At 42.2% G+C, this 27,122-nt stretch overlaps 1 protein-coding gene across 33 annotated transcripts in view; it reads left to right on the top strand.

The window, feature by feature from the left end:
* MYBPC1 (myosin binding protein C1) overlaps window positions 1–27,122 on the top strand; it is a 177,663-nt gene that overhangs the window by 5,184 nt on the left and 145,357 nt on the right. The window lies entirely within an intron of this gene.

Here is a 27,122-nt window from a genome sequence, read left to right as displayed (position 1 = left end):
TCCCACAAATAGAGCTTTCTTTTGGTGGTATTTGATCACCCCTGCAGTTTTTATTTTTTGCGCTATAAACAAAAATAGAGCGACAATTTTGAAAAAAACACTAGATCTGAAGCCAGTTTTCTTCAAATATTTTATTAGCATGGTCTGAAAATGACATCCTGTATGAGTCCTCTATTCACCTGGGATGTGATAATGGATATCTATGAATAAATCATATTTAAATTATCGTTGACATGTGCAAAATGTTTGGAATAATAATTACCGTAGTATACACATTTCAGAGTATTGATGAAGAAATAAAGAAAAAGAATTCCAAAGAAGGAAAACATGTAATCGGACTTAAAAGGCACAACAGGCAGCAAAAATATACAAAAATATTAACATTTATTGAAATATACATATAATACAAAAAAACAAGGACATGAAAGAAACATAGATAAAAATCATATATACAAAGAACAATCTATATATGATATGAGCCCTAATGCGTCTACGCATTTCCTTGTACACTTATCAGGACATATTTGGGGATCAGTGGTTGCAAGGAAGAGAAAATGGTCTCACTATCTTGCAAAAGGAGTCACATATTATTCAATTAGTGATCAGAAAAGTAAGTTCCAACAAAGGAAAAGACAAGGTGGCACTGTGGGGTCAGAGCGAATCACCAGGCAAAAAACACACCTAGGAACAACCTGTGAATTGGTGATCACGAGTGTCCAAATATGATAATTTTAAACAGGGGATGCCGTATCAGAATAGATTCTCATAGAAGACCAGATATAACCAAAGATTGTTCACATCAAAAATCTAAAAAATCACTCAGTCAGAGGCAGCCACAAAGCAAAAAACCTGGCCATACATCAGGTATAGTGACTCCAGATCTGTGCTGTTGTCATCCAAAACAGATGTAGATACGGCAGTGTAACAAAAAACCCTGGGAGAGAGTAAGGCACTCTTCGAATTGAATGGATTGCTACTGAGTTCTCCAAAAGTTATCAGAAAATTGGCACATGATTCACTGCTCATGTGCTCATAAAAACTGAAATAATTGTTGTAGGTGGGTGGGTTTGACGTTAAATAATCACATGAATTGATGTTAATTTTACTTCAGCTTGTTTAATTAAGCTTTGACAAAAGAAAAAAATGGCAGCTGATTTCTGGTTCTGTGCAGCGCTACACCAGATTTTGCACTCTTGAGTATCCGTAAATCAACCCCTATGTGTACAAACTCCCAGTCTATGACAGGCTATTTATCAGCACTAGTGTACCTGGGACTAGTATGTTTTTCGAGAGGGTATCCTCTCTTTGTCAATGTACACAACTAATTGAGATTAAGAGGCATATAGAATTTAAAAACCAAGCAAAACTATGGAGAAAAATCTTACAGACGTGATACATTTTTCATATATTTTTGAGTGCTAAGAGAAAACTAGGCAATCTAGTAGTATGCACAGAGGGACTTTGGAAAGGTACAGGGCTATAGTCTAGCGATGACTTTCTACAGTTTGGAATCTATTAACTTGAGAAAGAGGTCTGTCCATGGGCAGCTATAACCTAGTTCCTCACATCAAACACACCTCTGGGTGTGTCATATGCCTGATCCTCTGTATGGTCCTGCAGTTCCATCCATTGGCTTCTACGTCACAACAGACCCCGATGAAGGAGTTTTCCCCCACCTCCTGTGCTGACAGGAAGGTGTCTGTTCTGTTTGCCCTGATAGGACAATGTAGTAATCACGCCAGTGGGACACAGATAATAATATGCAATTGGCAGAGGAGTTAAGCCTTGCTTGTTAAATGGAACATTTTAATACTAAAATTTTCAGGTTCCAGGTCCTACTATGAAAACGTGAGAAGGGAAAATGTTTTCTTCTGTGCTTTTCCTATGCTAAATCAAGAGTGGTTGGGATGGGAAACAGACACATGCTGTAGAAGCTTCCTGATTGAATGTAGAGGTGTCAAAGCAAATGATGCTAATGTAGTAAATCAACTCCACCATGCATATCCCCAGCCAAGAACATAAAGCCTACTGCTCATAAACCGGGATTCACACAACTGCATCCTTCTAGAGGTCTAGGATGTAGCTAACGCTGGATGATACCTGAACAAAGATTACATCAGTCATCTGGGCAGAAAAACTCACAAAAAAAGTTTAATTTTACATGAAAACATACACTTCCTAGGCCAAGTCCACTTTAAGCATTGGACTGCTAAAAATAATAAATTATAATATTTTATGTGATACTCTACCTGTGTGATATTCTAACTGCTATTGTCATAAATAATGAAGAATATTTAGCAGAAACATGCTCTGTGTACTTGCAACAGCTAATCCCTCTTATCCGATATAATTAAACTGTAGAAAAGGAATTTTCATTCCATATTCTTAGAGACTGCAAAAGAGATTAGTAAAACAAATCAGTAAGGTGAGTTATGTTGTGTGATTGTTAATAGAGTAATAGGTGTTAAGACTTACTGAAATCCACAAGAGGATTTGTAATTTATTGTGGAATTGTGATACATTTCATTGTACATCCTCTAATATAGCATTGATTTGGAGCAGTAGAGCATTTTTTGGGCCTAAAACCATTGATCCCAAAAGTATTCTTGAATTATTTTCTGCTATTAATATTAGATAATTGAGTATACTGATCATAAAAGGGACAATCTTACCAAATCTACATTAAACATTAATCTAAATGTTAATTACACTATTCATAGATGTCCAGAAATAAAATGGCCAAAAAGCCTGGATATGCCACATACACCCATTAAAACATAATGGGCTTCCAAACAAATTAAATATTTTACAGATATGACTAAATAATTAAAATTAGGCAGACAAAAAAAAGTAAAGTCAATCAAAATTTTGTCATTACAGTGGAGATAAATTAGCAATTTTTGTAACATCTGTAGAATACCACTTTTCTTAACTCAAAAGACTACAAAAATTTTGTGCCCTTAGGATCTTATGCCTTCACTACTGTAACATTTTCCTCTATGGTCTTCCATTAACAAAAACCGTCAGCTCCTCTGCTGCCTCTTACCCTATTATGCCATGTACACACAGTCGGAGAATCCGTCGGAATGCGTCTTATCGGACCGTGTCGTCAGATAATCCGACTGTGTGTGGTATGCATCGGACTGATTCCGTCCGAATATCTGTCGGACCCAATTTTCCAACATGTTGGAAATATTTTCCAACCAACTGGGCCGGTCGGACCTAATCCGATCATGTGTAGCGAATTTTGATCGAACCAAGTGCCACACATGCTCAGATCAAATTCCTACATCAAAGCTATTGGCTACTAGCCTGAATGTAGTCCCATCGTAACGAAATTACGTCACCGCGTTCTTGACAACCGCTAAATCAGACAACTTGGCCCGACCGTGTGTATGCAACAGTTTTGGACACAATCCGTCGGACTAAATCTGACGGACAAAATCGGATGGATTTGGTTGGCAAAATCTCCGACCGTGTGTACGTGGGCTTAGAATGTACAGTTTGTCATAGTTTATCTTTCTATTCTTAATTAAACATCATTGGAATTGACTTGCATTTCTTATGGTAAAAAAGCTATCAGAAGCTCTTTTGACCTTGTGAGTTTTCCATATAAGCAAAATGTTGTGAGGCTTCTATCAAAAATACCATCACAGATATTAAATGTTTTGCTTCCCTTTTGACAATGCAATTAGTTGACATAGATGTGTTTTGGGGATTTTTAGTAGATTTAGATAGTAGATAATAGATTTTTAGATTTCAAGAAGTTTTAGGTAGGTGACTTTACCAGGATTTGATCCAATTAGCTTTTTGTTATATGAAAAATGTGTATGATTTAAAATATATAAATAGCCAGATAAAAATAGTATAATCAAAGATATGATGTTAGAGTTTTATGCCCTTGTTAGATTCAGTTGTAAGGCGAGTCTGGTATAACTTGAATGAGAGATTTGTCAAATCATTTATATTCACCATGTAGTACATTAATATTAGGGAATTTTGTGCCCCTGCATCCTATTCCTATGTAGTGGTTCCATGATTCCAAAAGTACCTTTAGGCAAAATCGTGGTGGACAAGTCAGTGACCCAATGTGCTAATGGATTTATTGTTTGTCAGTCTTCCTTGTGAAATTGTGTTTGGCCTTGAAATGACAAAAGATGACCAGAATTTATGATGTGGTTAAATGACGAGAATGAAATTAGGTGATTTCTTGAAAATAACACATCAATGTATGGGCACTTACAATACTCAAACCAAGTCATGGTGCAATACACACCTTAATTAAGACATGGTGATTTTTACAAGTTGTACAAATTATGCAAATAGTAATAAATAGAATTTAAGAATTACATAGAGCTCATTAAGATTGTAGTAGTATACATAGCCTCTCCTATCTCCAGGAGAAATTATACGCTTAACAGCTCCAAAATTCTCTATTTGGTGTGATTGTTGACCATGCACATATAGGCTGTTATCAACTGTTTTTGGCTGGCGTGTTTTTGTGGCTGTAAAAAAACCCCCCAAAACTAGCTCTGAGAGGAGTTTTTCAGCTGTAAAAATGCTCTAACGTCAACAAACGCAAATAAACGCTCAAAAACACGACTCGTCAGCATTTTTGTTAACGCTTTTGATCCATTAAAAAATGCTAATGCTGTAAAACGCTAAAAATGCTACTGCAAAAACATTGAAAAACTCACTGCAAGGCTACTGCCATTTTTAAAACGTTATTATAATGTCCAGTGTGCATGGGGCCTTAGAGTAAAGTTAAGAAAGGAGTAGGTAGAAAGAAGTAAGTAAGTAAAGGGAATGGAGGGCGGAGGGTTTGCAGTCACTCTCAGGTCAGGCGGGGAAAATAAGGAGATTTAAATAAATACATTTTAATCGTATTCGGTATCTTCTGTAAATAAGGAAGCAGGTCTGCTCATGGGAAATAATCAGTTATTTAAAGAGTTTTTTCCGTTTTCTTTAAAAAAAATGTAATTTCTTTATTTTCTTTCTTAATTTTAGAGATTAGATTTATTTAACAATTTGACTAGCTGCTAGTTAGGAATCATAATCACAATTTTCCATACTCCACCAATCAATAAGAAATCTCAGCCTATAGCTCTGGACCAGGTTTATAGATAATAAACATAAAGCTTATAGGCCATTTTTTTACCTTTTAAATACCTCTGCAAGAAACAATATGCCCAATCTCTTGCTCAAGACTCTCACCTGTCTTAAAGTGAATGTAAACCCTCACATATATCCAGTGAGTGAACAGCCACAGATGATACACAGAGATGAAACAAATCTGCCTACATAAGTTTTACTTGTATATCTGCAGTCTTTCCCTTTCTATACTCTTTGGAAAGTTCAGATCGTGTTACAAATCCACATAGGAGGAGGAACCAAGGAACATTCAGAGCTGTATTCTGAATAGACCGGCTCACTTCCAATCTTCCTCTAAGCTCCCTCCTGACACAAATATTCAGTTCCCCAAAGACAAAGGGCACTTAGGGCTTTGAAGGGAGATAATTAGACACTACAGATATATGTGCATAGGTCAACTCTCATGAATGGGGTTTACAACCACTTTAAAACTACAAGCTGCAGAACTGCTACACTTGTTTCCATCAATTAAAGCCTTGGGACACCCCACTCACTTGGCACCTGCAAAAATCTTTCACAACTGCTAACAATTTTTGTTGTTTGTATGATAACTGAAAGCAATTGAATTTCTACTTCTCTCCTATAAGGAAGCTCTGCCACTTAAAGTGGAAGTAAACCCATTAATTTAACAGTTTCAAAAAACAGTTACATTCTTAATACATCTTCACAAATTCTAGTTCAAAATTCAGGCTTCAGTTTAGATATCCTTTACTGTTACAGCTGTCTAATGCCTTGTACACACGGTCGGACATTCCGACAACAAAATCCATCGGATTTTTTCTGACGGATTTTGTGCCAAACTTGTCTTGCATACACACGGTCGGACAAAGTTGTCGGAAAATCCGATCGACGAGGAACGAGGTGACGTTCGTTGCATATGACGGAACTATGTAGAGGCTAGTAGCCAATAGGTTTGGTCTTGTAATTTAATCTGAGCATGCGTGGCACTTTGTCTGTCGGAATTCTGAGCCCACACACGATCGGATTCTCCGACAACATAATCCGATCAGATTTTTCCGTCGGAAAATCCGACTCTGTGAACAGGGCATACGACCTTGCTTACTATTTCAGAGAAAAAACTGACATAATATTATTATACAGGATTTATATAGGGCTAACAGTTTGCACAGGGCTTTACAACATGAGGGAAGACCATAGGCATGCGCAGGGGTGTGGCAGTTGTGCCTAGGCACCGTGTCTGGTTGCGATTCCCCCTATTACCTGGGCTTCCCCCTGCTTTGCGCTTCCAGAATGGAGAGTATGGGAGGACCCTTCATTTACCGCTCCCTTCATTTTCTAAATGAACATAGCAAACACACTCACTCACTGTGTTCATTTATAACTGAAGATTAGTAAACTGTATTTACTATGCTTCAGTTTGTGAATGAACAGGAAGCCGCTCAGTGCAGAGCACTTCTCATTCATTCACTGTCCAGTGTAGCTGAGGCTGCAGAGAAAGACATGTGTGTTTGAGATTTGGGGTGCACATGTGATGATGTTTAAATAATGACAGTGGAGAGCAGAAAGGTATTTAATTGTGAATATACTTTGGGGAAAAAAATGCAGAAAAAATGTAAAACGAAAGGGGGTATGTATAGTGAGTTCCTGTTCAGCACAGTCACAACTGATCAATCATTGTTCTATTGTATCGGGGAAATAAAGACAAGGCTTTATCCATCGCATAGCTGTTTATATCTGAATTTTGAGATTGATGTAGGGTGATTCAAACGTGCAAACGAGTCACAGGTTTTTGACTAAGATCAATACCTATGAGTTTGAGGATTATATGGGTAACCTTTGATCAGAACTGAATTTTTTACATCAAACTTAAAAGTTGTCAGTATTACTAGGGGAGAATTGAGTATATCCTATGAGTGTTTTGGGTGAAAGGGTATGGTGTAAAAATAATGACCCATTTATGTTAGATGTTGACAAATTTTCAAAAGATAGATTAGATCAAAAGATGATTCTGAGCACTAGAATGGCCAGCTTTTTTCTGCCCAGGGAGCCCCTATAAAGAGAATTATAAAGAATACATCTTACTTGGGTTTTGTTGCTTTTGGGGTACAGTTGTTGCAATTTTCAGAGCAAAGCCATGTTACAGGACAACTAAAAAGCAAACTGTGCAACTATGTCTTAAAATCCTTACTTTTCCTTAATAGAAAGCCAGCGCTTAAAACATTTTTCACAACAAGGTAAGCAATAATAAAATATATAAAGTGCAGTGCTACTTAACCACTTGCCGACCGCCGCACGACGATATACGTCGGCAGAATGGCACGGGCAGGCATATGGGCGTATATATAAGTCCCTGCCTGCCCGCGGGTGGGGGGCCCGATCGGGCCCCCCCCCGGTGCCTGCGGCGGTCGGCATTCCTTCGAGAGCGATCCGGGATGAGGGGGCGGCCATTCATTCATGGCCACCCCCTCGCGATCGCTCTCGACGAATGGAAATCCTCCGTGACATCACTTCCTCTCCTGTAATGTAAACACAGGAGAGGAAGTGATGTATTCTCTCCTCCGTGTCGGTATTTTTCGTTCCGGCACCGAGGAGAGAGGTTCGGTAAGTTGCACCAACACACCACACATACAGTAGAACATGCCAGGCACACTCACACCCCCCCTTTACCCCCCGATCACCCCCCCAATTACCCCTGCCCCCCCAGTCACAGTGACACCAATTGCTTTTTTTTTTTTTTTTTTTTTTTGCATTGGTGTCATTTGTGACTGTAATAACTGTTAGGGCAGTTAGGGTTAGCCCCCTTTAGTTCTAATGTACCCCCCTAACCCCTCCAATAAAGGTTTAACCCCGTGATCACCCCCCGTCGCCAGTGTCACTAAGGCTGGGTTCACATTGCAGCGGTTTGAGAACGGATGTGATTCGCACCGCACTGCAGTGCAAATCACATCCAATCTCTGTGCGATTCGAGTTCAGCCATACAGATAGTATGGCTGAATTCGTGTCGCACCTGCCGCACCCGCCGCAAACTCGCACGGGACCCTTTTTTTGGTCCGCAGCAGAATCGGATCGCATGGGTGTTCACACCATGCGATCCGAGTTTGCAGATCGCACTGTGATATGCGAACTGATCTGGGGGTGTCATTATTTCACTGACACTCCCAGCAGTTCGCATAGGGCAGTGTGAACTGCCGCCGGGAGGCATGCGATGCGGGAACCCGCCGCGGATTCGTGGCGTTCCCGCATCGCTCCAGTGTGAACCCAGCCTAATAAGCGATCATTTTTCTGATCGCTGTATTAGTGTCACAGGTGACGCTAGTTAGGCAGGTAGGTATTTAGGTTCGCCGCAACTTTTTATAGCGCCAGGGACCCCCATATACTACCGCATAAAGCCCCCTGATTGCCCCCTAGTTAACCCTTTCACCAGTGATCACCATATAACTGTTACAGGTGACGCTGGTTGGTTAGTTATTTTTTTATAGTTTCAGGGCACCCGCCATTTATTACCTAATAAAGGTTTAACCCCCTGATCACCCGGCGGGTGTCATTTGTGACTGTAATAACTGTTAGGGCAGTTAGGGTTAGCCTCCTTTAGTTCTAAGGTACCCCTCTAACCCCCCCAATAAAGGTTTAACCCCGTGATCACCCCCCGTCGCCAGTGTCACTAAGGCTGGGTTCACATTGCAGCGGTTTATGAGAACGGATGTGATTCGCACCGCACTGCAGTGCAAATCACATCCGATCTCTGTGCGATTCGAGTTCAGCCATACAGATAGTATGGCTGAATTTGTGTCGCACCCGCCGCACCCGCCGCAAACTCGCACGGGACCCTTTTTTTGGTCCGCAGCAGAATCGGATCGCATGGGTGTTCACACCATGCGATCCGAGTTTGCAGATCGCACTGCGATATGGGAACTGATCTGGGGGTGTCATTAACATTTCACTGACACTCCCAGCAGTTCGCATAGGGCAGTGTGAACTGCCGCCGGGAGGCATGTGATGCGGGAACCCGCCGCGCATTCGTGGCGTTCCCACATCGCTCCAGTGTGAACCCAGCCTAATAAGCGATCGTTTTTCTGATCACTGTATTAGTGTCACAGGTGACGCTAGTTAGGCAGGTAGGTATTTAGGTTCGCCGCAGCTTTTTATAGCGCCAGGGACCCCCATATACTACCGCATAAAGCCCCCTGATTGCTCCCTAGTTAACCCTTTCACCAGTGATCACCATATAACTGTTACAGGTGACGCTGGTTGGTTAGTTATTTTTTTTATAGTTTCAGGGCACCCGCCATTTATTACCTAGTCTCACTAGTGTACCCCTAAATTTAGGGGTGTCTACTTTCCAAAATGGGGTCATTTGGGGGGGGTTTGTGCCATCTTGGCATTTTATGGCCTTCAAAACTGTAACGCCCTTAGAAAGCCTGAAGGCGGTGCTTGGTTTTCGGGGCCCCGTACGCGGCTAGGCTCCCAAAAAGTCCCACATATGTGGTATCCCCGTACTCAGGAGAAGCAGCAGAATTTATTTTCCCGCAACTTGTGGCAAAATATAAAATATTCCATGGACTCAACATGCCTCTCAGCAAATAGCTTGGGGTGTCTACTTTCTAAAATGGGGTAATTTGTGGGGGTTTTGTGCCATCTTGGCATTTTATGGCCTTCAAAACTGTAATAGGTAGTGAGGAGTGAAGTCAAATATTTACGCCCTTAGAAAACCTGAAGGCGGTTCTTGGTTTTCGGGGCCCCGTACGTGGCTAGGCTCCCAAAAAGTCCCACATATGTGGTATCCCCGTACTCAGGAGAAGCAGCAGCATTTATTTTGGGGTGTCATTTCACATATGCCCATAGCATGTGTGAGCAATATATCATTTAGTGACAACTTTGTGAAAAAAAAATAAAAAAAAATTAAAGTTTGTAATTTTCCCGCAACTTGTGGCAAAATATAAAATATTCCATGGACTCAAAATGCCTCTCAGCAAATAGCTTGGGGTGTCTACTTTCTAAAATGGGGTCATTTGTGGGGGTTTTGTGCCATCTTGGGGTGTCTACTTTCTAAAATGGGGTCATTTGTGGGGGTTTTGTGCCATCTTGGCATTTTATGGCCTTCAAAACTGTAATAGGTAGTGAGGAGTGAAGTCAAATATTTACACCCTTAGAAAACCTGAAGGCGGTTCTTGGCTTTCGGGGCCCCGTACGCGGCTAGGCTCCCAAAAAATCCCACACGTGTGGTATCCCCGTACTCAGGAGAAGCAGCAGAATTTATTTTGGGGTGTCATTTCACATATGCCCATAGCATGTGTGAGCAATATATCATTTAGTGACATCTTTGTGTAAAAAAAAAAAAAAAATTATTTTTTTGTCATTATTCAATCGCTTGAGGCAAAAAAATAAAATATTCGATGGGCTCAACATGCCACTTATCAATTTCCTTAGGGGGTCTACTTTCCAAAATGGGGTCATTTGGGGGGGTTTTGTACTGCCCTGCCATTTTAGCACCTCAAGAACTGAGATAGGCAGTCGTAAACTAAAAGCTGCGTAAATTCCAGAAAACGTACCTTAGTTTGTAGATGTGACAACTTTTGCGCAAACCAATAAATATACAGTTATTGACTTTTTTTTTACCAAAGACATGTGGCTGAATACATTTTGGCCTAAATGTATGACTAAAATTGAATTTATTGGATTTTTCTAATAACAAAATGTAGAAAATATCATTTTTTTTCAAAATTTGCGGTCTTTTTCCATTTATATCGCAAAAAATAAAAATCACAGAGGCAATCAAATACCATCAAAAGAAAGCTCTATTTGTGGGAAGAAAAGGACGCAAATTTTGTTTGGGTACAACATTGCATGACCGCGCAATTACCAGTTAAAGCAGCGCAGTGCCAAATTGTAAAAAGACCTCTGGTCATTTACCAGCAAAATGGTCCGGTCTGAAAGTGGTTAAACTATATCGTAAAGTGCTAGAGCAATTGTAAAGTGCAAATTTTCCAATGAAAATCCCAGTCCTTAAATTAGGGGAGGTCAGTGACCGCTTGGTTCATACAAAGGGTTAAAATCACCAGCTCCTTTTCAATCACAGCATAACTTGAAAGAAAGAAAAGGTGACACTGGAGAGGGACAATGATTTCCTATTTACAGTGCTGTGTTAAGTATACCCCTACCAATGTACTTGGAGGATTGCTGTTTTTTCATGATGCTGCTTCCTTTGCTTTGCATATATGTCTTTATTCAGGTACAGGTATTTTTATGAGGATATCAGTGGGTACTATGTCACCTTTTCTTTCAAGCTATGCTATATTTAAAAAGAAGCTAGTTATTTTAACTCTCTGTATGAACCAAGGAGATATAGAGCTCCTGTAATTTAAGAGGTGAGCAGATTGGGTGCATTGGATGGAGAGTGTGAGCAATTTACAACTGGCTTTGCATGGAAAGATCACGTTGACGAGCACTTGGAAGTCTGGACTTGTGCAAGAATTTCTGGTGGAGTTTAATATAGCTAGTGTACTATGCACTTTTAAATCGATCAGATCAAAGATCTTGGAACCCATCTGAGCTTTATGGAAACTTTGATTTTTGGATTCATTGGTACTCATAATATTTTAAGGTTTCTCACATTTGTTTTTTCACGTTTTTATATAATTTGTTTGGCTCATACACATTTATGTTTACAGGTATATGCATTTCAGTTGCAATTTTACACTTTGTGATTGCACTAGCACTTTATGATATAGTATAAGTAGCACCACACTCTATGTTATTTTTCTTACATGGTAAGGGATGCTGCTTGTTGGCTTTCCATACACACAAAAGCCAGACAACCCCCTTCACACATACACACACACACACACACACACACACACACACACACACACAAATCCCTGTTCTGTAAAGACCAACTAGGGAACCCTGAAGATAACCAATATCCACTAAAAGATATGTATTTCAAAAAAGCTTTTATTAGATATTAGGCACAGCTTGAGTAAATGAGTAGCTTGTTGTTAGGTTAACTTCAATGCTTCCTTCACACAACAATTATCTGCATATAGTGGATTTCAGCCTCAAGAATTAGCAGAACAGCCTGTCATTTATTTGATCAGCCTGTACAATGAAATAACAAACTGAGAGGAGATACCATTTTTTGCATGGAAATATGCATCTTGCAGTTTACCTGTGGTTAGGGGGGATTTATGGCCCTGGGTGTATCCATCTGCTCACCCATTCTTAACAGTAACGGAAGGTGCCTTTTTGCATCTGCTCTTAAGTCTGACTTTAACCACTTGTCTACTGGGCACTTTTACCCCCTTCTTGTCCAGGCCAATTTTCAGCTTTCAGAGCTGTCACAATTTGAATGACAATTGCGCAGTCATGCCACACTGTACCCAAACTAAATTTTTATAATTTTGTTCACACAAATATAGCTTTCTTTTGGTGGTATTTAATAACCACTTTTTACTTTTTGCTAAATAAATGAAGAAATACCAAAAAGTTTGAAAAAAAAAACTTTTTCATATTTTGTTAAGATTTTTTGCAAACAGGTAATTTTTTCTCTTTCACTGATGTGCACTAATGAGGCTGCACTGATGGGCACTAAAAGGCTGCACTGATGGAAATTGATGGGCACTCATTGGCTGCACTGATGTGCACTGATAGGTGGCACTGATGGGCACTGAAAATCAGCACTGATAGGCAGCACTGATGGGCACTCACAGGCAGCACTGATAGGCGGCACTGATAGGCGGCACTGATAAGAACTGGTAGGGGGCACTGATAGGTGACACCATAAGGAGGAACTGATGGGCACTGATTGGCAGCATTGATTGGCACTTATTGGCAGCACTGGTGAGCACTGATTGGCAGCACTGCTGGGCACAGTTTGGCAGCACTGCTGGGCACTGTTGGGACTGCACTGATAATCAAGACACTGATAATCAGTGCCCTGATTATGAGTGTACATGTCCCTTTTGGAGAAGCCGGTTATCTACACTCTTCTCCTCTCCTCATGCTGTCAGCATGAAGAAAGAACTGCCAATAACCGGCTTCTATTTACATTCGTGATCAGCTGTGATTGCACATAGCTGATCATATGGTAAAGTGCCACTGATTGATTCACAGAGCGCACCATCCATGCCCTGCGCAATAACTGGAAGCCGTCATATGATGGCCTTCCAGAACCATCATCTGACTATAGCACGGCTTGCAAGTGGTTAAAAAGTTTAAAGCTGAAGTTTGTTCTCCTTATATTTTGACATCTTCACTAAGTTTTTATGCTACTTTATGCTTTTCAGGCAAGTAACGGCTGGTGGGAATAGCTGGCAGGGTGTTGTGCATAACTTTCTGAAAACATTACAGCACCCTGCCTCAGTTCATTACCCTCAGCTCTTCTCAAGAACCCTCAGCCCAGATATAATCTGTTGTGGAAATTGGAAAAATAGTGCTGGACCCTTATGCCACGTACACTCGACCGGACTTTTCAACGAACTTGGTCTAGCGGACTGGAATCCGTATGACAATTCGATCGTGTGTGGGCTCCAGCTGACTTTTTCTTCCCAAAGTCTGGCAGACCTAGAAATAAAACTTGCTTCAAATCTTTCCAATGGACTCGGGTCTGGTTGAAACATCCGGTCGTCTGTGTGCTAGTCCGACAGACTAAAACCGACGCTATGGCAGCTATTGGCTACTGGCTATGAACTTCCTTATGCTACGTCATCACATTCAAATCCGTCGGACTTTTGGCATGATCGTGTGTGGCCAAATCCGTTTTTTTGAAAGTCCGGCAGACCTCAGCTGCAAAGTCCATGGGATTGTCCGCCGGACCAAGTCCGTCGAAAAGTCTGGTCGTGTGTACGCAGCATAAGGATTATCTCACTGATATCGCTATCTTAAAGTACTGAGGTTTATGTATATTATGTTGTTCCCAGGCAGTTAGCTTCTACACCCCAGAGGATATCCCTGGTCTCTTTGGCTTGTAGTGTAATGTAACCAAAATTTTAAATGAAGCACCACACCACTGCTAAGAGGTCCATATACAGCTTACTTCACCCCCATCAAATCATTCTCTGCGGCTATTACCCTTTGTACCACCACCCCATCCCTTTAGAATGTAAGCTCTACGAGCAGGGCCCTCCTGTACCTTTTGTATTGTACTGTAATTGTGTTGTCCCCCCCTATACATTGTAAAGCTCTGTGTAAACTGTTGGCGCTATATAAATCGTGTATAATAATAAAAAAATAATAATTCTAATAAAAAACAGGGGCACAATCCAAAAAGTAGCCAGCGTGTTTTAGAGATCCAAGAGCACTCCATTCATCAGGGCAAGTAGGAAAATAAGGACATCTCCATATCAATCTAATATCAATACAATATTATATCCCCATCTCAGGGTCATATTTAAAACCAAATAACCACCAGTATCTGGAGTAGGGATGAGCCGAACACCCCCCGGTTCGGTTCGCACCAGAACTTTCGAACGGACCGCAAATTCGAACGAACGTTAGAACCCCATTGAAGTCTATGGGACTCGAACGTTCCAAATGAAAAGTGCTAATTTTAACGGCTAATATGCAAGATACTGTCCTAAAAAGGGTTTGGGGACCTGGCTCCTGCCCCAGGGGACATGGGTCAATGCCTAAAATGTTTTTAAAAATGGCCGTTTTGGCGGGAGCACTGATTTTAATGACGATGAAAGTGAAAAAAAAAGTGAAATATTCCTTTAAATATGGTGCCTGGGGGGTGTCTGTAGGATGCCTGTGAAGTGCCACGTGTTTCCCGTGTTTAGAACAGTCCCTGCACAAAATGACATTAAACGGAAATAACACCATTTAAAACTGCTTGCGGTTTTAATGTTATATCTGGTTCCTGCAATATGGTTGAAAATCATTGAGAAAAATGGCATGGGTAGCCCTCCCTGCCCATTACCAGCCCTTTTAGGTCTTGTACGCATATTAAGGGGAACCCCGTACCCATATTAAAAAAAGGAAATGCGTGTGGCCCCCAGGCCCTATATACTCAGAACAGCAGTATACAGGCGGTGCAAACAAGACAGGGACTGTGTAGGTTTGTTGTGTTAAGTTGAATCTGTTTGTAATTTTCAACTGGTACATTTTTAAAGTGTAGCTCCAGTCAAAAAAACTATTTTTAAGCTTTTTGGAAAACATAGGGAAGGGTTATCACCCCTGTATAATTTGTTTTGTCGTCCATCTTTTTTCATCTCACTTGCTGTTGTCTCCTTCCGTTTGCAAGTAGGAGATGTTTGTAAATTGGATGTTTGAAAGTAGGGGCCTGCCCTATATGCTCTGCAGAAATGGCGGAACAAGGTGTTGGTTTTGCCACAACATTGTAAGCCCTCAAAGTGACTCTTGGTGGGCGCTGGAGCGCCCTGCTGTGAACGATTATATCAAGAATTGTAATTACATGCCATTGTTGAACAGTGGTAGAAAAATTGACCTTTGGTGGTTGTGGTGCTGGTGCCACAACACTATAAGTCCTCACCGTTACTCTGGGTGGGCACAGGAAGGGGCCCTCCTGTGAAATATTATATCAAGAATTGTAATTACATGTCCCTGTTAAACAGGGGCAGAAAAATTTGGCCTTAGGCACTGGTGCTGGTGCCACCACACTGCAACCTCTTCCATATACTCTAGTTTTATTGCAGGAATTAGCCCTGCTGCAAAGCATTGCATCAAAAATTGTACTTAAACGCCCCTGTTAAACAGGGGCAGAAAAATTGGGCCTTAGGCACTGGTGCTGGCGCCACCACACTGCAACCTCTGCCATATACTCTAGTTTTATTGCAGGAATTAGCCCTGCTGCAAAGCATTGCATCAAAAATTGTACTTAAACGCCCCTGTTAAACAGGGGCAGAAAAATTGGGCCTTAGGCACTGGTGCTGGTGCCACCACACTGCAACCTCTGCCATATACTCTAGTTTTATTGCAGGAATTAGCCCTGCTGCAAAGCATTGCATCAAAAATTGTACTTAAACGCCCCTGTTAAACAGAGGCAGAAAAATTGGGCCTTAGGCACTGGTGCTGGTGCCACCACACTGCAACCTCTGCCATATACTCTAGTTTTATTGCAGGAATTAGCCCTGCTGCAAAGCATTGCATCAAAAATTGTACTTAAACGCCCCTGTTAAACAGGGGCAGAAAAATTGGGCCTTAGGCACTGGTGCTGGTGCCACCACACTGCAACCTCTGCCATATACTCTAGTTTTATTGCAGGAATTAGCCCTGCTGCAAAGCATTGCATCAAAAATTGTACTTAAACGCCCCTGTTAAACAGGGGCAGAAAAATCGGGCCTTAGGCACTGGTGCTGGTGCCACCACACTGCAACCTCTGCCATATACTCTAGTTTTATTGCAGGAATTAGCCCTGCTGCAAAGCATTGCATCAAAAATTGTACTTAAACGCCCCTGTTAAACAGGGGCAGAAAAATTGGGCCTTAGGCACTGGTGCTGGTGCCACCACACTGCAACCTCTGCCATATACTCTAGTTTTATTGCAGGAATTAGCCCTGCTGCAAAGCATTGCATCAAAAATTGTACTTAAACGCCCCTGTTAAACATTGGGCCTTAGGCACTGGTGCTGGTGCCACCACACTGCAACCTCTGCCATATACTCTAGTTTTATTGCAGGAATTAGCCCTGCTGCAAAGCATTGCATCAAAAATTGTACTTAAACGCCCCTGTTAAACAGGGGCAGAAAAATTGGGCTGATGGCATCAACCAGAACCAGAAATGTTCTTCCAACATATCAGCGGAGGAGGAAGAGGATAGACAATCAACATAACAGGACAGTCACTCAGCATCAGCATAGGCAGTCTTGAAGGGATGTGGTATTTCCAAAAAAATGATTCGGTTACATCAGCTTCAGGTGCTTGGTAGCTGTGGGTGATCCAAGACTGATTCATCTTGATGAAGGTCAGTCGATCAACTGATTCGGTGGACAGGCGCACCCTGTGATCGGTAACAAAGCCACCAGCAGCACTGAAGGTGCGTTCCGAAAGAACGCTGGATGCAGGACAGGCCAGTAGCTCAATTGCATACTGTGCAAGCTCTGGCCAGTGATCCATCCTCAAGACCCAGTAAGCCAGAGGATTTTCGGTGGGAAAAGTGTCCAAGTCTGACCTTGCCCCTAGGTATTCCTGCACCATGTAAATCAGACGCTGGCGATGGGTGCTGGAACCGATCATACCTTGGGGCTGCGGACTAAAAAATTGTCTGAAAGCATCAGTCAGACGGCCACCTTCTCCACCGCTCCTTCTGACCGATGCCTCAGCAACACGTTGTCCAGGACCAGGAGTTTGTAACCTCCCAGTCTCTGGGAACGCGTTGCACAGACCTTTCTGCAAGGCCTCCCGGAGATGTCTCATCCTCTGCTCCCTCTGCGATGGCAAGATAAGGTCGGCAACCTTACCCTTGTACCGTGGATCAAGGAGAGTGGCCAGCCAGTAATGGTCCCTCTCCTTGATCCGAAGAATACGAGGATCCTTCCGCAGGCTTTGCAGGATCAGGGAGGCCATGCAGCGTAGGTTAGCTGAGGCATTCGGTCCGGAGTCCTCTGGGTCATTAAGGGCAACATGATCCGCAGCTACCTCCTCCCAGCCACGTACAAGTCCACGTGTTTCTTGGGACTGTAAATCATCCCTACAAGACTGCTGCTGCTGATGCTGATGCTGAGTGCCAGCCTCCACCTCCATGCTGACACAATCATCCTCCTCCTCCTCTTCCTCCTCCTCATCCTCTTCCTGTGTGATGGGTGGCACAGCAGGAACACTGTCTGGATAAAGGGGGCCTTGAGAGGCAAGGAAGTCCTCCTCTTCCTGCCTCTGTTCTGCCTCAAGTGCCCTGTCCATTATTCCACGCAGCGTATGCTCCAAGAGGTGGACAAGAGGTACAGTGTCACTGATGCATGCACTGTCACTGCTGCAGCCACTGCAGCATGGCCAATGTTGAGTTCCATCTGGTGGGCATGTCACATATAAGGCGGTTCTTGGGCAGGTTCAACTCCTTTTGGAGCTCAGTCAGCCGAGCACAGGCAATAAATGATCGGCGGAAATGCACACAGACTTTCCTGGCCTGCTTCAGGACATCCTGTAAGCCGGGGTACCTGCCCAAGAACCGCTGCACCACCAGGTTAAGGATGTGAGCTACACAGGGCACATGGGTCAGTTGTCCCTGTCGGAGGGCGGAGAGGAGGTTGGTGCCATTGTCGCAAACCACCATTCCTGGCTTAAGCTGGCGTGGCGTCAGCCACCTCTCGGCCTGCCCCTGCAAAGCTGACAAAACATCCGCCCCAGTGTGGCTCCTGTCCCCCAAACAAACCAGCGCAAGCACGGCATGGCATTGTTTGCCTGCGTACTTGCGTAGCCCCTGGAACGCCTACGGAGCACCGCTGGTTCTGAGGACAGAGCACTGGAAGAGGCCATGGAGGAAGAAGAAGAGGAGGTGGTGGAGGAGAGAGGTGTGTCACAACCAATAGTAGCATTTTGGAGGCGTGGTGGCGGAACAACCTCCAACACTACTGCACCTTGTCCTGCATCCTTCCCAGCAGCCAGAAGAGTGACCCAATGGGCCGTGAAAGACAGGTAACGTCCCTGTCCATGCCTGCTGGACCATGAGTCAGCGGTAATATGCACCTTACCGCTGACCGCCCTGTCCAGCGAGGCAAGGACATTGCCTTCCACATGCCGGTAGAGAGCCGGAATCGCCTTCCGTGAGAAAAAGTGGCGTTTGGGGACCTGCCACTGAGGAACCGCACATTGTACAAACTCACGGAAGGGGGCCGAGTCTACCAACTGAAAAGGCAGCAGTTGAAGTGCTAGCAATTTAGCCAAGCTAGCATTCAACCGCTGGGCATGTGGATGGCTGGGAGTAAACTTCTTCCGCCGGTCCAGCAGCTGGGGCAGGGACATTTGCCTGCTATAATCGGACGTGGGTGTACCGCTAGCAGAGTTCCCGGAAGCACTTGGCTGTGACACACCTAATTCTACACCTTCATTCCTCTCAGAGCAGGTTTCAGAGAGGACTGAAGGTCTAGTGGGGTTGGAGATGCCAGCTGATGAGGAGCAAGGAGAGGTCCGCTTTGTTCTTTGGTGTGGGTCTTTGAGGTACGCTTGCCAACGAGCTGCATGGCAGGTCAACATATGTCTGGTCAAGCATGTGGTGCCCAAGCGGCTGATGTTTTGGCCACGTGAGATACGCTTGAGACATATGTTGCAAATAGCAGCGGTGCGATCTGATGCACTCGTCTCAAAAAAGACCCACACCAAAGAACTTTTAGAATAGCGCGCAGAGGCAGCGCTCTGCACAGGCGGAGCTCTGCGGTGTGATTCAGTCGGTGTGCTGCCCCTAAGCTGGCCCCCGGAGGGCATCCTGCCTCATTGGACATGTGCCTCCTCCTCCTCCTCCTCCTCCTCCCTCCTTCCAGGCACCCACGTGGAGTCAGTGCCCCCATCATCCCCTCCCTCTTCATCGCTGTAGCAAACCTGGCAGTATGCTGCAGCTTGTGGAACATGACTGCCAGATTGCTGTCCTTCTTGAGCATCCCCTCTCTCTGCGCTCACGCTACTGCCTTCCTCTAGCTGAGTGTCATCATCAGAGCCCACAAAACACTGGGCATCCTCCTGGAGCATGTACCCAACACTGTGCTCAAAGAGTTCAGGAGACTCCTCAGGAGGACGTGGTGGGTCTAGGGAAGGAGTCACTGATGATGACATTGAGAGGAGGGAAGACGATGCGTTGGCAGCTGCTTTGCTACTACCCTGAGACTGGGTGAGAGAGGATGAGGAGGATGAAGAGGGCTTGGTCATCCACTCTACCAAGTTGTTGGCATGTTGCGGTTCAACATGTCCAGCTGCCGAAAAGAAGGACAAGCATGTCCCATGGCCACGTGCTGATGACAATGCACCGCGTCCACGACCAGCACTGTTGTCTCTAGACACAGAGCCTGCTTGATCTCCTAACACTACTGACTGCAAGATCTATTATTAAAGATAGATCACTAGCTATATAGGTGAGGTGAATATCGCGGTGTATACTGCGGTCAGGGCACGCAGACAATAACCAGAAAACAGCAGAGATAAAGGGGTATATACAGATGTATACTGTGCTGTGCTGGAGGCACACACAACTTCCAATAACTCCTGCAGATGGCAAGTGGGCTCAAATAGAGAACAGCTATGTAGGTGGATATAGCGGTATGTACTGGGTACAGAGCACGCAGACAGCACGCACTATCTCCTAACACTACTGACTGCAAGCTCTATTATTAAAGATAGATCACTAGCTATATAGATGAGGTGAATATAGCGGTGTATACTGCGGTCAGGGCACGCAGACAATAACCACTACACAACAGCAAGATAGAAAATCGGCCGAAAACGATCAGTGTGTACTGTGTTGAAGGTACACAGAACACCCACTGCTTCAGACGCCAACACACTACACGAGGCCGCCGCGATGGCGGCCTTATATAGTGTGGGGCGTGCACTACACAGCCTGAGCTATGATTGGCCACAGGCATCCTGCCTGTGGCCAATCATGGCTCTCCTCGCTGCTGGCGCTGCGATTGGCCAAGCATGCGGGGTCACAGTGCATGCTTGGCCAATCATGAGCCAGCAATGCAATGCGCCATCGCAGTGCATTGTGGGCCGTGAGCGCCACGCGAATTTGACGCGAACGGACCAAAGTGTTCGGATTTCGCCGAACGGACGAACAGCCAATGTTCGAGTCGAACGTACGTTCGACTCGAACACGAAGCTCATCCCTAATCTGGAGTATCAAAATGAATATACAAAAACTTAGATCTCTTAGCAGTGGTATAGCGCTTCAATTTCAACTTTTGCTATATTATACTTTTGGTAGCTAGCTTTTGCTAGCTTTTGGGAGGAGTTATGCAAATATCAAAATGCCTTGCTGGGTTGATGTCTGTCTGGTGAAGTGGGCATTCCTAGCCAGATTGCTTTTATATGCAGACTGCCCTAGTTAATGCCCACATGCGGCGCTGATTTTCTATGATTGAAACAACTAAAAAGCAAATGAATAAAAGAGTGGGCCAGAGAATGTAAGGCCGAGGAGAAAAGGATTAGATAATGCTGCACACCCTCCAATCTGTAAATTAGGCAAGCTCTGTCTAAATTTCTGCAGCTTCTATCACACACTGTGAAGAGGCAATTTTGGTACAACTGAGGAGTCTGTACAACAAGACTGTAATCTGTAATGAGCAAGTCCTTCATGTCTCTGGTCTCCTCTTGACTCCTACTGTTTATGAATATATGCATAGTTACTTTAAAATCTACCATAAGGCACTTTTTGAAAGATGATAGCAATTATATTAGTTTTCATAATATGATGACAAAGTGTCAATGAAAAAGAAAGTACAAACTTGGAAGGTGCAAAGTAAGTAACCGCAAGCAGGTCTGAGCTGTACTACCAAGGTTTTAGAACATTTCGTAGCAGAATAATCAAAGAACACTAACAATAGATCTTCATCTGTTAAGTTAATTTTAGTACTAATATGCAGAACTAAATTTACTTTGTCCAGTGTGACAAATAAATATGTACATTCCTAACACTTCCAAATACAGAACTTTGCACTCCTACAGACATCTCTGTTTATACATGTCAAATTCCTCCTGATTTCTCAAATGCATGATGCTCATAATCTGATGTAGGTTAGATTTCAATTGTAGGCCCCAAATATTTGCCTTTCATACATAGTCCCAAATGATTTGATAATTGTAGGTGCTTATAAAAAGTGTTAGGCCCTATTCACACTAGGACAACAACAATGGACATTGCAATATTCTCTATGATGCTCATTAATAACAATGCAACATGGTGCAGTGTGATTTTTGAAAAGACGCAGGTGCCTCTTTTTGTGCAGCATAGTGTGTTTTTGTCCCCACAGACTTCAATGGGAGTGCGTGAAAAGCACGTGAAAAATTATTGTACATGTATTTTTGGAGCAGTTTTGGCATGTCTTTGGAATTTTTTTGTATAATAACAAGTCTTCTCCTCTTGCAAAAAAAATGCAAGATGCATACAGATGCATCAAGAACATGTAAAAATGCGCTACAAAAACACATTGAAAAATGCATGATTATGCAGCAGCACTAGTGTGATCCTAAGCTAACTCCTTATTATAGCCTAAGTTGTCCAATTTTTCCAATTTAATTTGCCAATAGAGCAGATGTTTCTAATCAGTGCGGGTAGTAATATTCCTGGGAAAACTTCTTACATCTATATTGCATATTTTTATTTTTGCATTTTGGAATATTGAATACTTTGGGTTTGCTAAAAATATAGACATGAAAATACCTATATTACTAATTTCCACACCCAGACAGGGATGTAACAGTTTGTACAGAGCAGTAGCTTCTTACAGAGGTAAGATTCTTTAATTTTGGTTAGAGCATTTAGAGATTTAGCTTAACATTTTAAAATATTGTTGTTATGAAAAGAAAATATTTACAGAAAAAATATTACAAGACAGACAAAAAGCAATACTAAAATAAACAGGATTAAAAGTGAATAATACTTGGCAGAGTTCCATGTTATTCTTGGTTGTTAGTTCCATGCAAAGTCCAAAAAGCTTGTAGAGTACATCTGATGTATCAGTTTCATTAACTCTTGGCTTTCATTTATAGTTCCAATGGTAAGTGAGAGCCGCAGCTGCCAATTGCAGCCATTTTTCAGACCCCTGAAGAGGGCTTTTACAAAATTAGCATAACCAATCAAAGGGCCTAAAGGGTGTGCTTCACTTCAAAGGTTGAGGGTATTTTATGATGCTCGGCAGACATATATTTAATGCAAATTGAAATGATGATATATTTGAGACAACATATGATATCAATTCAGATGCATGTACTGCTTAGGAGATTTTATGTGTTCCATTAGCCTTGCAAACCTAGTAATGAAGGTATGTTTGGTGTCTAACTGATTGACATCTTCCCATTCATCAGTTTATCTACGTTTTAGAAGTGTAACTCCATTACAGTAAGAAATATGGGTTATGGATAGTGTCGAGAGCTTGAGATGTACTGAAGTTCAACTTCATTTTTCATTAAAGTAGACTTACACAAGCGTATTACTTTTAGGCTGTTTTAGGACCAGTTTACAACAGCAACACATCTTTGATGAGTGCGTCCAATTATCTTACCCAATGTGCACACTCGATTGTCATACCCACGTACAAAGTGCAGTAAGCAGGGGTGTGTAAAGTCAGAGTACAGGGGTCAAGAGTGTACAAAGAGCACAGAGGTTGGGGTGTATAATGTATGGAGTACAGGGATCAGGAGAGTATTGAGAGAAGGGGTCAAGAAGATGTAGTTCACATAGTACAGGAGTTGGGAGTAAGTAACACACAAAGTGCAGGGGTCAGGAATGTGTAATGTACTTAGGACTGGATTTACATCTCACCCCCAATAAAAAGACGGTAAAACCGACTTTTTTTACTAATAAATTACCGCAAACGTCTAGGAAATGCAAAATTTCTGTTAAAAAAATACTACGGCAAAAAATGCAATAAACTACTAACATTTTTGGTAAAATTTTCAGATACCCAACAATAAATAGATACCCAACATGTCAAACCTTAAGTTTGCATGCGCCCGTGAAATGGCAACATACTTCAGTACCCTATATTTTCTATAGGCGAAATTCAAAAACTCCCTATAGGACATGAGTTTAGTGTTACAGAGTCTTGTGCTAGAATAATTGCTCTCACACTGGTGTGTGTGGCAGTATGTAACATGTGTATTGCAATCAACGTTTTTTCACGTGTAGGCACCCCATTAGGAATGGCACCTGTAGGCACATGTATGCATGCATATAGTGCCCATTGGGAAATCCAGCCCTGAATGTACTGACTGCAGGGGTCAGAGGTGTGTAATGTACAGAGTTCAGGAATCAGGAGTATGTAACATACAGAGTTTGCAGGTCAAGTGCATGTAATGTACAGAGTACAAGGAACAGGAATATGTAATGTACAGAGTGCAGAGGTCAGGCGTGTGTAACGTACAAAATGCAGGGTCCATGAGTGTGTAATATACATAGTGCTGGGGTTAGGAGTAAAAGCTACATACAAGTGCAGGGGTCAGGAGTATGTGTAATATACAGCCCAGCGCACAGAATGTAGGGGACAGGAGTATTTACAGGGGTCAGAAGTTTGTAAGGTACAAAGTACAGGGGTATATAGCGTACAAAGTGCGGGGGTCAGGAGTGTGTAATGTACAGAATGAAAGGGTCAGAACTGAGTAATATACAGAGTGCAGGAGTCTGGAGTAAAGGTAAAGGTAAAGGTAAAGTTCTACAGCTCAGAAAATGGTGTGTAGGGGTCAGGTGCACAGTGCAGGGATCAGGAGTATATACACCTACTGCACAGTACCCGTTTGAATGATTCCACCCCCTTTATCCATAGCACAGCAGCACCCACATACATATATACATACACACTGACACCCACATGCAAACACCCACACACACACATAAACATATAGATTATCATACACACACACACACACACATATACACTCAAATACATACACATACACACACAACATACATACATACACAAATACATACATACACTCATGTACACAAAGATACATACATACACTCACATACATACACACACATATTTAGGCATAAATAAACACATACATGCATACATATATACTTTCACAGTCACACACATTCACATACTTACACAAACATACACACACAAGGTTGAAGGAGCATAACGAAAATATCTTTGCATAAGGTAGGATTAACAGTACCCCTCCATGGAAACACATAAACTCAGTCATTTGGAGGAGTGTCCACATAACATCTGGCCATATAAACGTAGGTGTGATAGTCAGATGTCCAGAAACTTTTGGTCATATAATGTAGCAGCCCTACAGAGTGCATGGTTAGAAAAACGTCAGCAAGAGGAAGATTTCTACTGAAAGGAGAAGAATTAGCACAAAGCACACATCATACTAACTATAAGTTATATCCCTTATGCTGTTTTTTTTTAATCAACACTTAGGTTTTACCTCGTGTTTAGAATAATAAGTAAAGCAAAACCATTGAGTAGCACCACAAAACAGGAGATTATACTACATGGACATTAAGCAAATACTGCTGCCCTTGTACTCCATAAAAATACAAATGAAACTTAGGTATAAGTTTTTTTTAAAAACATTAATATACATTAAGAAGATTAATTACATCAAGCCATTTTATTTTATATATTTATTTATCTACCCTGTATTGTCAAAAGTATTGGGACACCTGCCTTTAGACTCACATGAACTTTAATGACATCCCAGTCTTAGTCTATAGGGTTCAATATTCAGTTGGCCCACAATCTGCAGCAATAACAGCTTCAACTCTTCTGGGAAGGCTGTCCATAAGGTTTAGGATTGTGTCTATGGGAATGTTTGACCATTCTTCCAGCATTTGTGAGATCAGGCACTTATGTTGGATGAAAAGGTCTGGCTCGCAGTCCCCACTCTAATTCATCCCAAAGGTGTTCTATCGGGTTGAGGTCAGGACTCTGTGCAGGCCAGTCAAGTTCCTCCACCCCAAACACTCTCATCCATGTCTTTATGGATCTTGCTTTGTGCACTGGTCCAAATTATTTGGTAGAGGTGGGATTATGGTGTGGGGTTATTTTTCAGGGGTGGGCTTTGCCCCGTAGTTCCAGTGATGGGAACTCTTAAGGCATCAGCATACCAAGACATTTTGCACAATTTCATGCTCCCAACATTGTGGGAACAGTTTGGTGATGGCCCCTTCCTGTTGCAACATGACTGTGCACCAGTGCACAAAGCAAGATCCATAAAAACATTATTGAGTGAGTCTGGGGTGGAGGAACTTGACTGGCCTTCACAGAGTCCTGACATAGATTGCGAGCCAAGCCTTCTCACCCACATCAGTGCCTGACCTCACAAATGCAATTCTGGAAGAATGGTCAAACATTCCCAAAGACACACTCCTAAACCTTGTGGACAGCCTTCCCAGAAGAGTTGAAGCTGTTAAAGCTGCAAAGGGTGTGCCAACTCAATATTGAACCCTACGGACTAAGACTGGGATGCCATTAAAGTAGGGCTGAAACAACTAATTGATTAATTGACAACTAATCGATTATGAAATTAATCGATTACTATTTTTTTATAATCGATTAATCGGCCACTAACATAATAGGGTTAAAAAACAAAAAATAAATAAAATGAGCCCTTTATAGTACAAAAAGAGCAAATCGCCACTGTAAATATTACTTTCACTGTCCCATTACAGTAGCGATTATTTGCTCTTTTTGTACTAATTTTATTTTTTTTAACCCCATTATGTTACTAAACATCTCAGGCCTGGGTCGCACCTCTGTGTTTTTTGGCGCTTTTTGCAGAAACACACTACAGTTCATTTACATGGTTTCCGATGGGACACGTTCACATCCATGATTTTTTCAGCTGCTGCATATTTGGAAAAGACAAGGACTTTTTTTAACACAAAATGGCGCTATTTTGTTTTTTTGGTTCAATATACTTCAATGGAGAAGCTGCAGAAAAGCATGTAATAACGCAATTAGTGTTTTTTAATCTGCCCAACAAAAAAATATGTAAAAATGCAAATAGCAGCAAAATTACTGTTTTTTTTTTTAAAGGTTATTAACCGATTAATCGATTAATCAAAACAATAATCGGCCAACTAATCGATTATGAAAATAATCGTTAGTTGCAGCCCTACATTAAACTTCATGTGCGTGTAAAGGCAGGTGTCCCAATATTTTTGACAATATAGTGTATACAGTATTCAATGTGGTGTATATATTTATTTAAAAAATAAAAACAAGGAGTAAACCTTCCCTTCATTATCTGTACAAATGTACATAAAAACATAGACCTTATCTGCAGCTTGTAGAATTCATGTTAAATGTAAAGCGATGGAAATACTGTAACACAGGCCAACAAGATTCAAGGATTTGGGCTGTATGCAAACTAACAAGATCTCTGTCTTAATTACTC

Source organism: Lithobates pipiens, unplaced genomic scaffold (genome assembly GCF_037356315.1).
Source record: "Lithobates pipiens isolate NorthernLeopardFrog02 unplaced genomic scaffold, aLitPip1_a1.2 Scaffold_8, whole genome shotgun sequence".
NCBI lineage: Eukaryota > Metazoa > Chordata > Amphibia > Anura > Ranidae > Lithobates > Lithobates pipiens.
This window is presented reverse-complemented; position numbering and strand designations above follow the sequence as displayed.